Source organism: Rattus norvegicus, chromosome 1 (assembly GCF_021556685.1).
Source record: "Rattus norvegicus strain SHRSP/BbbUtx chromosome 1, alternate assembly SHRSP_T2T, whole genome shotgun sequence".
In the NCBI taxonomy this organism is placed as follows: domain Eukaryota; kingdom Metazoa; phylum Chordata; class Mammalia; order Rodentia; family Muridae; genus Rattus; species Rattus norvegicus.
The window spans coordinates 178,835,628-178,850,666 of record NC_141534.1 but is presented as its reverse complement, the minus strand read 5'-3'; the positions used below and the strand labels follow the sequence as shown (position 1 = coordinate 178,850,666).

Here is a 15,039-nt window from a genome sequence, read left to right as displayed (position 1 = left end):
GTGAATAACTGTAGGAGCGGAGCCTCACAGTTCTCCCAGCATTCTGTCAACTCCTTGGCTACAGGTGTTTGGTTTTATGAAACATTCCATTCTTAAGTGCTTACTGAAGGACCAGGCCAATGGGAGGGCCCTTTGGAATGAGTGAAATGAGTAAAGAACACAAAACTGTGTTCAGTGACTGATTAGTTTGAGAAAGTAAGAAGGTATCATGCGTGTTTTAGGTTTCTAACTGGTAGGGTTGGGAAACTACAATCTCCTAAGCTGCTTTGGTTTGGAACATCTATGTTTGTGAATCTGCCAATCTCTTGGTTCTTGAGTGGGCAGTCACACATCTTTCATGAGGGAGAGGGAGGGTAAGGAGGAAGAGGGAGGGATAGGGAGAGGGAGAGGGAGAGAGAGGGAGGATATGAGGTGGAGTGTGACCTTTGGAGCCAGTCCCACTGAGTTTTTAAAAACTATTTTTATTTCTGTGCATCTGAGGGTGTTTGTGGAAACTCAAAGGAAGAGTGTTGGACCCTCTGGATCTGGAGTGAGCTTAGCTATGAAGCTATTTCTGCAGCTTCAATTTCACCGATTCCTTTCGGAGGCTCTGCTTCTCTCTAGGTATAGGTGCTATAGTGGTACCCAAGAGTGGTGAGTGTCTGGTCCTCAGGCGTGGACGGCTTCTCTCCTCTCGGCCCTGCTGAGCTGCTCAGTAGTGACATGGTTTGCTTACCAGAGCAGTTGGAGCTTGACACTTTCTCATTGTTGGTTATTTTGCCTTGTTCTCACAGGTAGATGATTTCTTCAGAATGCTCATGTAGAATTTGAGAGTGGAGATGTAAAGTGTGTATGAATCCAGGATTGTGAGTTGTAAGAACACTCCTAGTGGAGTGACCTTAGCGTCCACTAGGGTCAGAGGAATTGATGTACTGAACATACAGTTGTAGATGTCTTCTTCCTCTCCCTCCCCTCTCCCACTTCACTCCTATTTCTCTCTCCCCTTTTACCTCCATTCCTTCTTTTCTTCCTTTCTCCCTTTCTTCCTCCTCTTTCCCCTTCTCCTATCTTCCTCCCTCTATCTCAGTCAGCTTTCTATTATGGTAATGAAGTACCCGAGACATTCAACTTAAAAGAAAAGGTTATTTGGTTCAACCTTTCAGTGGATTTAGTTCCTGTTTGTTTTTCCCCACTGGTGTTAGACTTGTGGGGAGGCAGCATATTATGTCAAGAAGCACATGGCAGAGCAAGGCTGATCAATGCATGGTGGCCAGAAAGTGAAAGAGAGTGAGAGAGAGCAAGGACATGGGGCACTAACATGTCTTTCAAAGATATGTCACCAATGACCCAGATTCTTCCAAATATAAGGTTCCCCACTTAAGGTCCCATTGCCTCTCAGTGGTGCCTTTGGTTAGGAATAACAGATTCTAGGGGACATTTAACATCAGAACTACTGTACATTTGTCCCTATCTCTACCTCTCTCTCTCTTTCATAACTCTCCTACTTATTTATAGTGAGATACAGAGCCTTGTTATGTAGTCCAGGGCAGCCTTGAACTTGTGTTCCTTCTGTCTTTGCTTCCTGAGTGCTAGAGTTACATGTCTGAGTGTAGATCACCGCCAACCTGCTTTGCCATGACTTCCCATTTCACTTTCCCTCAGTGCTACACATGAACCAGCTTCTCTGTTTGCCCATCTATGACCTACACGGCCCATCACAATTGTCCTAAGATGGTGGGTTCTCTCCTCATCAGCTTCTTTCCTTAGTCATATTGCCAACAGATTAAATAACTCGTGCCTAAAATACAAATCCCTGGATGAGGTTGACTAAGCTCACCGCTGGCTGAGAGGGACTCCATTTCTATTTGATCAATCTACTGACAGTGGAACTCAATATGGCAGTCAAAGATGGTGGATGCCTACAGTGGCTCTGCTGGACCTGAAGCTTCTCTGGGAAGGGAGTGTGAAAAGGGATGGCAGGTGTCTAGAGTCCTGTGTCCTGTTCCCTCAGATCTGGTATGCTTTCAGCATCCAGCAAGAAGAGAAAGGAACAAGAGGGGACAGATTGGATTTGGAGTGGGGTTGTGGATCAGTAGATAAAGTGCTTGCTATGCAATCATGAGGGCCAGAACTGTAGGACTACTAAAATCTGAGTGGGCATGGGCTGCCTGTAATGCCAGCACTTGAGAGGCAGAGGCAAGGGATCCTCTGGGTAAGTTAGTGAGCTAGACTAGCTGTAATTGGTTGAGTTCTGGGATCAGTAAGAGATCCTGCCTCAATAGAGTAGAGTGTGATCGAGGAAGATACCTAGTGTCACTCAGGCCTCCATATACTCATGTGTATGCACAAGTGTATGTGTGTGTGCGCACGCACACACACACACACACACACACACACACACACACACACACACACACCCCTCATGCACATGCATAGAAGGAAAGTAAAATGGTTCATTTGGTGCCCATGGCCCTGCCTAACCTTCCTTTCCCCTGACTGCCATACATGCTTCCTTGTGTAGCAGCCTTTTGTTGGCTTCTAGCCCCTTTGTGTGGCCACTAGGGACACTGTCTCAGTTTCCATGGAGTGTAAAGAAGCCCTGGACAGGCCCTGTCCTGCAACCTCATGATTCTGCCCTTCTCTAAGCCAATTCTTTGAGGTAGTCATTAGAATAAGCCTTAAAGCTGGGCCTGAATTAAGGAAACATTGGAGGAAAATGAAATTCCGGATGCCAGGCCTACAAAGGTAGTGAGAGTTCTCCTCCATTCTTTCAGTGGGGAGTCCCCATTCCCCATGCTGACCTGGCCTTCTACACTTCTATAACTAATAGCCCTGATCCAATCTAGATCAGAGCCTGTGTTCTAACCTAAGCAGGTCGAGTCTCTAACTGGGAGCCCAGGGCCAATGTGGAGGAGAAGGAAGAGCCCAAACCTTGGGAGAAGCATCAGGAAGGACTACTAGTGGCAGGTGCAGGGGTGGGATATGAGAATCTGAGAAGCAGCTGGAGAAGTCCCAAGCTGAAGAGAAGACACCAGTCTAGAAAACAGAGCCAAAGCACCGCTGAGTGGAAACTCCCACATCTTGTTTGTCTGTTCTCTCAATCACCCCACCAGGAATGGTCTCTGGCTTCTTTCCTTCTATCTGTCTATGTGTGTCTAGATTGTGGATACCTCTGTGTGTGTGTGTGTGTGTGTGTGTGTGTGTGTGTGTGTGTGTGTGTGTAGAAGTCAGAAGCCTCCCTCAGGTGTCATGCTTCAGATGCTGTCCCCTATGGGTTTTGCCTTGGCCACAAAGCCCCAGGGAGTCATCTCTCTCCACTTTCCCAGCACTGAGATCACAAATGTGCACCATCATCCTTGGTTTTCTATGGATTACTTGGGGCTCAAGCTCAGGTCTTCCTGCCATGCAAGAACTTTACCAAATGAGCCACATTCAAGGTCCCCTCATTTCTTTTTCTTTCTCCTTCAACAGTTACCGAGTATCATGAAGGCTGAAAACCACAAAGTCCTCATCCCAGGAAAGATCAACAGGACTCAGAGCCTGTTGTGCTCATTAGCTGTGGTCAGATAGCTCTTCAGGGGTTCTCGGGAAGGGTTCATTGAGCAAATTCATGCTAGCAAAAGTCCTGCGTTTAAACCAGAACTGTTGATGCTACCTGGCCATCAGCAGTGGATGCATAGGTCTTTGTTCTCTGTGAAAATCTCCTGTGGGCCCGCCCCTCTGCTGAGAATTGCAAGCGTGCTCTACCTCTCAGGCCCGAGTGCACTCCATTTCCCCTTTAATGTCTGGCAGAGCATGAATTGTAAACATGTCCTCAGACATGAAGGCTGTTTGGAGACTGGGGCTGGAGAACTGGCCCTGAAGAAAAGAGGAGTTGGGCTGAAAATGAACTGTTGAATAATTTAGCCTGAATTGGAAAGTCAATACCTTAAGCGAGGCGTGGCGAAACTTGAGAACTTGGAGGTAAACACTGTGAAGATGTAATTTTTGAGAGAATGTTATCAAAAAGAATGTCTCTTTGGAAGGAGGCAGAAAGCTGGCTGAGGGTGGCCTGGGTCTGACTAGGAGTAGGGAGGGTGTGGACACAAAAGGAGAAGCAGAACAAAAATTACATCTGAATTAGAGGAGAAGGCCCAGGAAGGTGCTGGAATACCAATAGGTCCAGGGAAGGAGAGAGGATGCAGCCTGGATGGAGAGTTTGGTTAAGAGGGGGGTGTGAGCAGGGAATCCCACTGGATAAGTGGGAGCCAGACCGAAGCTGAGAAGCCTGTGGTAGCTGCAGAATGGAGGGTACTACATAGAAGAGGGGTGGTCTGAGGTAGAGCATGGCCGCCCACACGGAATTGCTGCCTGGATCTTGACATGCATGCTCTGACCCGTTCTGCATTATTGGGCATGAACTTGAACTATGGTCAGGACTCTGCTGAACACAGAATGAGGCCATACAGGTCTTATGTATCAGAACAGACTGGTGACATGTGATATGCTAGAGGCTCCACACGCACCAGCTTAGTCTTTGTCACAGTGATGAGGTGGGTAAAATAAACACCTCCAGTTTACAGATAAGGTCAGCAAGGCTCAGAAAGGCTAAGTAATTTGTTCAAGGAAATCCAGCCTGTGTGTGTTGGAGCTACTGTTCCGCCCTGTTCCATTGCTGTTACAATATCAGATGAGGAAGCACATAATCTATCATGGTCCAATGGGGATGTGTGTGTGTGTGTGTGTGTGTGTGTGTGTGTGTGTGTGTGTGTGTGCATGTGCGTGCGCGTGCGCACACATGTATGCACATGTCAGTGGAGACCGGAAAGGGGATTCAGATTCCTTAGCTGGAGTTCCAGGTATCTGTTTACATCCCATGGGTGCTGGGATGTAAACTCTGGTCCTCATGATTGAGCAGCAGGTGCTCTTAACCATACTTAGCCTCCTCTCTAGTCCCCTATGGAGGTTATAAGCTAAAGTGACGGATTGAACGGAATTGACAGACACAGCCTGGGAATGCTGGGGGGCAGTGGAGGGCCTGGGTCAGGCAGGGCTCTGGAGGGTGGACTTCACACTGAGGGAGGGGTGGTGGGAAGCGGCTGGAGGTAACTAGGAGGGTTAGGGTAGAGGGTGCATGAGTCACCTCTGCATCTTAAAAGGATCAGTCTGGATGGAGGCTCTGCAGAAAGCGATAGGAAGGGCAAGTCTCTGGGACACAGAAGACACCGGAAGGCAGAAAACCAGCGAACAAATATATGTGTCAGACCCTCTAGTTCTTCATCCAGGGGAGGCTCTCCCAGCCTCTTGCTCATTTTTCTTCTTTGTTCTCACAACCAACTCTAGTAATCCAGCTGTTTGTTTGCCCAATGTATGGGAAATTAAGAATAACGATTTAGCAATGAATCTGAAAGTGTATCAGGTATTGAGGGGGAAACCAGCCGCTGCAGAAAGCGATAGCTTGATTGTGAGGAAATGTCCGTAGGAAAAAAAGGGCTAAAAGTATGGAGCTGTCTGGCAGAAAGGCCAGTGACTGCTCCTGTGACACCATCCCATGCAGTGTTCATCATTCTCCTTATTGCTATGACCAACGCACCTTCAGAAGTGAGTTGAGGAAGGAATGCTTCACTTTTGCTCACAGTTTGTGGGTACAGTCCATATATACGTGGTAGCAGGAGGAGGAGGCAGCTGATTGACTGCATTCCCTCTGCAGCCAGGAAGCTGAGGGGAACCCACCCGAGCACTTGCTCAGCTCCCTTGTTTCGTTTTATTTAGTCCTGGACCAACTTGATTCCTCTTGTCCAGCAGCAGTCAGAGCTGTCGGTTGGAGGGCATGTGCCAGGATGCCTGGAGCCTGGTATTCACCTTCTGGGCTTTGAGGCCAGTTTGTGTCTCTTTCTGAGTGGGAATAACTATAGTAGGTGTGGTGGTTGGAGCTTGGTTGATGCTTCCAATCTGTCATGTCATAATTGAGCTGAGCTAGAGAGAACGCTATAGCAAAGCTTCCTGCAGAAGCTGGGAGGGAGTTAGTTATACAGCCCTGTTTTCTGAGCAGGATGAGCCCCTCTCATAAGATCAGCTCTGCCTGCTGTAAGAGGTCCTCCTAGATGGACTTGTTGACTGTTGACACTCCTATAATCAGAGGGGGTGGAGACAGAGCTAACCTGAGTATCCAGTCTTTTCTTCTCTCTAGACCGTGGCCTAGATGTATAACCAAAATATCAGCAGGCGTCTAAACAAAATAAAGGCTACACGGTTGCCCTGACGTGTACCTGACAGTGATGTCACTGAGGTTTTGTGAGTCTTGCCTGTATGAGTGTTCCCCTGAGCTTCAGTGGCCTGAGGTCTTCGTGGCAAGAGGCTGCTCTAAGATGCTGGTTTTAATAATGGACTCTTACTTGGTTGTTTGTGCATAGTGGCCTTGTAACTTTCTAGACTTGACTATAACAGCTGCTTCCAAGTCACTTATGTTCCTGCCCATACCTTATTCCCCATGCTCTATAGTAATAAACTCTGGTCCCCAGGGTGAACTGCAATAGAATTGGACTTTGAGTCACCAAGACTTTACGAGGAAAGGTAGATCCACTTAATCATATCCTCTTCCCGACCTGGGAGACAGTTCTTACAACAAGAATGTTTCCTGGTTTACTGTAGTCTTTAGGGGTTTAGAAGAATCCTAGGTGCTAGGGATTTTCCTCGAGGAAGTAGGAATGAGAAAGTCAGTTATGTCTTGAATTCATAGTGTTAATAAACTTGAATGTGTCTCAGACTCCCACTCCTGAGCTCCTCATTCTTTATGTGGCTGCAGTCTGATATGGAAGGCTTCGTGCCCTGTGAGGTTAGGGACTCACATCTTGGACTGAAGGCCTCAGCTCGTATGTTTGCAGACACTCATGCACCATGCACCATCCCTGAGCCAAGATGCCTGACCTTTCATGGCCAGTGGGTCTGCATGCCAGCCCCATGCCATATCTGCTTATCTCTGCCATTTCACTTCAGTGGATAGAAGGACACCCAAGAACTGGGTCAAGGGGGAAGATGGGGAAAAACCTTTTATTCCAAGCACTCTGTATTTTATATATTGTAGTTATTGTTAGTAAAATAAACATATTGAAAACAAAACATTTATATTATTTGATGATGACCCAGAAGGCTGAGGCAGAAAAAAAGATATTATCTCAAAGTTAGGAAGGCACTGGTGCTGTAACCCAGTGATAGGTTAGATCCTCTAACTTCTCACATTACTTGCCTCTACTGACTTACCAAGACCCTCTGACTCCATATGAGAGATCATTTAGGAAAATAATGTTTGGTAGGAAGTGACTGCTACATCCGCTGGAGACCAGGAATGTCCTGGAATAGAGACAGGGAGCTATGGCCCCTCCTGCTTAACTTTGGAGAACTTGGATGTCAAGTATATTTTGCTAGGGTAAGCTTCATTTTTCATTGTATTCAAATTATTTTTTGTAGTGTACATTTTTTGCTTATTAATTATGCACCCAGAAATTTGTCAAACTACCTTACTAAATACAATAAACTGGCACTTGGTTTTCTACACATATGATCGTGTCATCTGAGACTAATAGTGTGATTTTTATGTATTTTAAGTATTTGGGAGAAGGTTATTGTCCAAATTGATTTAAGAAAAGAATGCAAAAGAGTGTAGCTTCAATTACCACAGGATTCTTCTGATACAAGGGGTCTGCTGTCCTTTCATACTAACAGATGACACATAGTTAAAGTAAAACACTATTCATTAATTTATTAGATATTTATGCAGCATTGTGATAGGTGCTGATGTTATTGTTTTGGACAAAACTCAGATTTATCTCTGTTTCCCAGGTGCCAATGGGCAAGATTGTTCTCAATCCATAGTCTACGTGAGAGACAAAGGGAGAGTCAGGGTAGCAGACAAAGTGACATATGTAACTAGTGGTCACAGCCAACACGACACAGTCATAGTGCCTGAGGAACAAAGGAGAGGGAGCTGTCAATTTTTGCACAGACATTGGTCATTTGTTGAGTTAGAGAACACCGAAGGACCAGATTTGGAGGTGAGGGGAGAAAGGCAACTCATGAGCTTGTTTTACCGTTTGGCTTCTGGGTGCTTTTGTGCTGTGTTAGGAGGGTGCTGGGAGGATAGCTTGTGGCTTGGAGGAGAGAGCTGGCAGAGCTCATGTGCATATAATTAACAGTAGGTGGAAGTTTGTGTGACTGGAGTGGACTAGCACTGGAGAGAGACTTAGACTGACTCTTGGGAACAACAGTGCTTAGTGACCGTGTAGAGTAGGGTAATGGGGGAGGCCGCGGAGGAGAATGGTGTCTAAGTAGTGAGAATGAGATAGCAGAACACAGACGGGGATGCTAGCAATGTCCAAGGTAGGGGAAAAGATGAAGAAGTAAGAAAAGTCATTAGACCAAAGGACATCGGGACAAGTGGTAACATCGTTTAGGGTTATTGCAATGCTGAAGAGTGGGTGGGAAGTACAACATTTTTAATAACTTATTGAAGAACAAGTCTGCGCTAGGTTTTGTTTTTAAAGTACAATCTGATGAGGAGGAAAATCAGTAAGATGGGAGTGAGCTCTTCCAGTGCACACATGCTCAACACGGTAGGCTTCCTTTTTTGGTAGCTGATGGAGACCCGGCAAGATATATCGGGTTGGGTGGCAAGGACTCTATCCTGTCTGTCCAACTACTTGAGGGAAGAATACAACTTTATTCTGAAGCTGGCCAGGCCCTCAGGATATTTACAGGGGAAGCCTGTGGATGTTGGACGAGTCTCCTGGCCTCCATGAGTTTGGGCTCTGCCGGGACAGTGATTATAGTGTTCCCTATGAATCTGTCCTGCCTCGTCCGAGAATCCATAGGCACCAGGTGAAGCAACGTTAGCTGGGTTCGCTCTTCCGAGCACTTTGTGCTTTTGCGCATCTCTCATTTTGTCTTGGAACCAGAATTAGACAAATCCTTTGATGACATAGTCCACATCTCTGGAGGAGGGGATCTCAGCGTGCTGCAAACCCAAGCTGCCCCGAGCGCTGGGCTCTAGCTCTGTCAGAAGCAGATTGCAGACTTACCTCCCAGCTGTTTCTTGCCACTTGCAATTTGGGCTTTCCACTGAAATCACTCTGTTCAACCTCGCTGTTGAGAGAAGTTGGTGGGACTGTTGAATATTTCATTCCCCATCTGGCAGACAATACAACCCAGAGCATGCCTATGGGCAGATGATGTCCCAGACTGCTGTGTACCCGTATGGAAAAGGTCACTGCTCCTCATGTCTAGCAGGCACCTGCAATTCCTCATGGGGGACTCCCACTATTTCTGAGGCTGAGAATGAGGGATTGGGATAAAGCAAAGTGAAGGGGCCTCCTGACTTTAGGCCCAGGCATCTAGGTAGCCACCAGGTATTTTCTAATGTAAAATTTTGTGGCTCATCGCAGACCCTTCCTGCTTTCCTGGTGTCCATTCCAGACTGTTCAGGTGCTTGCCTTTGCTCTGAGGTCTCTGGTACTATCTGTATCTAGGGACTCCTCTAGAAATGCCATTTCCAACCAGACTGTTACTTTCAAAAAGCATGTGTGTGTGTGTGTGTGTGTGTGTGTGTGTGTGTGTATCTCTCTCTGTGTGTGTGTGTGTGTGTGTGTGTCTGTGTCTGTGTCTGTGTGTGTGTATGACATTGACATCTCTTCCTTGTTCAGGGGGCAATGTTCAAGTGGGGCTTGGAAACTTTCTTCTTCCAGTTTTCTTTCCCAGTGCACTTCCAGTGTCTGTCACTTGTAAGTCTGATTATTGATCCCTTCATGGGAGGTGGTTATCCGTAAACTATCACTGTAGTAGAAGATGCTCTAGGCTCAAAGTCAGAACCCTCTACCATGTTTGTTCTTATAATGCTTGACATTTAAAACAGTCCTCTTAGCTATAAAGCAAGAGGGATAGCTTACCTTATGAAGTTGGTATGAAGGTCAAGAGAAGACCCATGTGGTCAGGACCTTACCAGCTTCTCTGCCTGCAGGGCTAGGTGGCCTAATGAGGCACAGCCAGACCCTATAGATCAACCTGACTCATTTTTACTTATAGAAACAGCATAGAAAAATTTCTGTGCATCCTTTTACATAATAAAACATTTAGAAGTATACATTTAGTTCCTGGGCTGCATGCATATGTTATATAATATGTATAATTATGGACTGAGAGTGAATTATCATCATTTATTATTAAGTGAAAATGCTGAGCATGATCTGAACTAACATGTGTTGAATACTTAGCACAGCTGAGTGCCAAGCCTTGCACATCTTCCTTTACACCGTCTTCCAAACAATCCCGTGAGTGGATACGACACCTTCCAGGTGAGAGAGTAGGCATAGGAGACATAAATCACCCACAAACATTCCCAGAGCTAGTGCATGGCAGGAGCGGAATCCCAAACCAGGACTGTGGCTTTCATATATATATATATATGAGCACACACTGTGAAGATCCCACATTGATAAACATTACTGTATGACTGTTCTCATGTGTGGGCTGGAGAGATGGTGCAGTGGCTAAGAGCACTTGCTGCTCTTGCAGACGACCTTGGTTCAGTTTCCAGCACAGATGTCAGACAGCTCACAAAACTTACACCTTTAACTCCAAGAGATCTTATTCCCTGTTATGGTTCCCAAGGGTACCTGCATACTTTACACACACACACACACACACACACACACACACGCACGCACGCACGCACGCACACATAAATAGATGAATAATAAATTCAGTACTTGGCCATGACTGCAGATCTTGGTAGACATCTCTACTACTGAGTTACATCTTCTGGCATTAGCCTCACTTCCCATCAGGGTTCAGGCTGGCTCTGAACTTATTCTGTAGCCCAGACAAGCCTTAGGTCCTTCTTCTTCAGCCTTTTAAGGAGTTGGGATTTCATGCCTTCATCAACAGGCCTAGAGACCCTTCTCCAAGATAACCATGGGTTTGTGTTACCTTGTGTTATCTCTTGTGTTCGGCTTCTCAGAGGAGGTATCTGAAGCATCCGGGGGCAGCATGTACATGCAGATTCTGACTGAATAAATGTGAGATGGAGCTAACATTCTGCATTGCTTGTCACTGTTGTGCTGATATGCGTAGTCCATAGGCTACACCCTGAGTGCAAGGTCAAAGGTTCATGAACATCGTCAACAGTATGCTCCAAGTGGACGTTCTGGGTGCACTCTCATTGGAGTATTTGAGTACTTATTTCCCACATGCTCTTGTTAATACTTAAAATATTATGCATTTGAGTCAATCCAATAGGGGAACTATGGCAGTTGTTTCTAGAAAAACATTTCTAATTCCTAGCAAGCTTTATCATCCTTCCATTTGTTTATTGGCTGGTGGCGTTTTCTCTTTCACTGTTTGCTCATGTTCTTCCTCCATTTCCCCATTTGGATAGTTTTACGCTCTGTTGGGTTGGTTTATACGTGTTCTTCATATATTCTGGGTAGTGCTCATTTGTTCTAAGGGCTCACATTTCCTTCAGGGAGGAGGAGCCTGTCCAGAAGAGTTGTCTAGTGGTAAAATGATGGAATCCGGATGCAATCGATACCTCCATCATTTGCCTGTATCTCTTTCATACTAAGACACCAGCGAGGAGTCTGTCCTCCTGTACAGCAGCTGCTTCTTGGCTGGCCCGCTCCATTAAGAGAAGAATTAGTCTGCGCGTCTCTCTGAGTACCCAACATTGATGTGCACAGAGCGTACTGTCACATGACCTGAAGTGGATCACTAAGAGGACAGATGTGGGGCAGATGGACCCAGTCGCAGAATCTGCACTGGAGTACAGCTAGGAGTTAAGTGACTCCAGCTCCATTGGGAAGGTGGAGGGAAGAGAGGGTTCTTTGTGTGCACTTTCTGGACTCTTTGGCTCTCAGAAGAAAGCTGCCTCTGGAGATGACATTTTTCCTTTCATTTATCTTTCAGACATTTGGATGCTGAGAGAGAGAGAGAGAGAGAGAGAGAGAGAGAGAGAGAGAGAGAGAGAGAACAGTCAATACTTAGATAACAACATCAGTGCCCTTCATTCAAGTTAAAGTCCCATAATATCTCCATGATGTAGGTAATGTCACTATTATCCCATTTGCAGATGGAAGGATTGAGGCACCAAGTAGTTAGTTAACTTGCCCAAGACCCCACAGCTAGTAAATGACAGCATTTGCCTGGCTCCCTAATCTAAATCCTAGCCCTGGCATGAGGGAGGCACCAAATAAACCTTTCTATTTTTGCCTTTCTCAGCAGGATGCTTTTTCTGTCAATCACATTTTTGGACTGTGGCTTCTTCGTAGCATCAAATCTTGGGCCTCTGAGCTTTTGTTTCTGAATGGATTATCCACTTTTGCTTGCAACCCAACAGTCTCCATTCCTTTGAGCACCTGCCACCCCACTTCCTATACAGCCAGCCCAAGGCTGAGGCCTTGCACCACCAGGGTCCATTTTTCCTGTTAAGCCCCCAAGTTCTCTTGGCACCTCTGGCCCCATGGCTTTACATAGTGCTGCCATCTGGTGGGGACATGTGGCCACTGTCAGTCCTCTCTGAGGAGTCTATTCCTGCCCAGAATGTAAGGGTTTGATGGCCAAACTCCAAAATTCACTTTTCTTAATGGTGATACCAAAGATATTTTGAAGAAGGCTTAGCATTAGTGGCATAGCTGTGTGTCTGAACCTGTGGATGAGAAGTTCTATAAAAGATGAGCTGTAGCAGGACCTGTCTTTAATTCCAGTACAGAGGTAGAGTGAACAGCTCTCCGTGCTCAGAAAAGAGGCCCCTGTTGATACTGAAACCTACAACATAGCCCTAGGTCTGGAGCAAACTGGGCAAGTGTCCCAGGCAACTGGTCATTTAGACAAAATGTCAGGAACTTGGTGAGTTCCTGTTGGGTTGAATACAATTGGACTGAGGGCCAAAGATAAGAATCTCTGTTCAAAGGGGTTGGGGATTTAGCTCAGTGGTAGAGTGCTTGCCTAGCAAGCTCAAGGCCCTGGGTTTTAGCTCTGAAAAAAAAAAAGAATCTCTGTTCAAGAATCATTTATAATGGGGGGGGGCTTGCAAAAATACTGGGCCCTTTGACCTTGTGATTCTGCAGAGGGTGGTGAGTAATGTCTACACAAACTCCTCCCATGTCCCCTGTTTCTAACCAAGGCTTTGGGGTCTTGAGTTGGAGTCTGAGGTACTTGGGGCAACCAGGCCTTGTAGGGCTGAACTGCTAATAGTGAAGACAGACATTATACATCGAAAGTCAATGAGGTAGAGTCCAGCTAGCTAAAGGACAAACCCCTTCCTTGCTTCCCAGAGCCTTAGAACCTGTAGCTTCCAGTAAGGGAGAAGAACTGATAGTAGTCAGTAGAAAAATCAAGGTTTGCTGAACAGCAAGGTGGAGTTCTTAGACCTGAGAAGGGAGGAACCACATTCTGGAAGGATACCCACAGGAGTCTGGGCGCCCACAGTGTGCCCTGTCCTAAGCCCTTTTGGTATATCCTCTCATTTAATACTTATAAGTAGGAAAGTATTGTTTGTGTTTGATAGATGGGGAAATGGCTCTGCTGGTGTTCTGACCCTTGCTCAAGCTCATGTGACTAACACAAACTGGAGCGCTAAAGCCACTGGAGCTCAATTCTCATGGCGTTTTAGGAACCAGAGTCCATTCTGCGCTCTCTCTCTCTCTCTCTCTCTCTCTCTCTCTCTCTCTCTCTCTCTCTCTCTCTCTCTCTCCTTTCTCTGTTCCGTTCTATTTTATACTCTCTGTAGACACACTTTATCTTGGAGGAACCACTGCTACAAAATCTGGTCACACATTCCACATTGTTTCTTTCCAGATCTTCTCCTCCCACCTCCCAACTCTTTCTCTTGAAGTTTTACCAATAAGAACATGGGAACATGAGAAAGAGGTCTCTTCTCTAGATTTAATCTGGTGGCCGTTTAGGAAGATCTTTTGGGTGCTGGACTTGCAGTGCTCCATCTATTTAACCCAGGATTATATCTTAGCCAATACCTGTGCTCAAGGCCATCGTTTGGAAGTCCAGGCAGCCCACAGACAGCCTGGACCCCTTCCCTTCCCTACGTCCAGCCTGTTTTCCAGGTGAGGGAGGAGATGATACCTTTCAGATCCTTAGAGGTTTTCTAGTTCTGCAGTATCTCCAGGGTCTTTTTGTCTGTAGCACTGAAGGGCCATAAAATGTCTGGTTTTGGGCTCCTTCTTTGAATTCAGAAGCTTGGTAAGTATATCATCATGGCTGGTTGGAGGACTGACCCACAGGGTGACCACATCTTCCCTTCTTTCCCTGCCAGAAAACATAATTTAGAGAGAAGGTAAGAAAATCTGTCAGCAAGACTTTGTTTAAAGAATTCTGAGAAGTGACTGTTTTTAGATACAACGATATGAAGGAGCACTTGCTCAACTAAAAACACAAAGGCCCTCTCTGTGAGTTCCAGTTCTCTCCAGCAAGGCTCCGTTGACCACTTCATAGCCTTGAGGACTGTATGTATGGGAACTATACAGGTCATGAAGCATTGCAGCCTCCTGTCCCATCACTGCATATAAGGCTTCCTTAGACGTGGGGTGTGGTGGTATCCAAAAGCAGTAACGGCCCCCATAACAAGACTTTGTCTAGGGTGCTGCATATAACTTGAACAACGATGGCATAGACAAACTCACTGTTCACTTGTGCCTCTCCTAGAGATTTCCGGGAGGCATTGGGTGACATCCTGGAGGTCAACAGAGGGCAGAGGGCAGGGTGAAGGCTCAAGAAAAGCATAAGGAGTGGACATTATAAGGCCTAGCCACTTGTATGAATTGCATCTCAATTACCAAAAAGGGGATGGGGTGAGGAGTCTATTTTCAGGTGGGAAAGCAGAAGAATACCCTCAGTTGGGGGAAGATGAGGGTACAGGAGCATCATAGTCCCTGAATCAGCTTGGGCTTCTTAGCGCGCTGGAATTACCCTAGAGGTAGAATCTGCGGGCCTGGGCTGGGACTGGAGGTTTGTGGTCTGCAGGCACCTGGTTGGGATGGCCCGAGGGTGCGGGAGACACCACCGTGTCCGGACCGGAGCCTG

The 15,039-nt window shown here is 46.3% G+C and overlaps 1 long non-coding RNA gene across 1 annotated transcript; it reads right to left on the bottom strand.

The window, feature by feature from the left end:
• Nucleotides 1-10,024: 10,024 nt before the first annotated feature.
• Nucleotides 10,025-15,026, bottom strand: LOC147996926 (uncharacterized). Its single transcript, XR_015652356.1, has 3 exons — nucleotides 14,926-15,026; nucleotides 14,083-14,265; nucleotides 10,025-11,921 (listed from the first exon to the last, which is right to left on the bottom strand). It is a non-coding gene; the product is annotated as an uncharacterized LOC147996926 (long non-coding RNA).
• Between the last annotated feature and the right edge of the window lie 13 nt (nucleotides 15,027-15,039).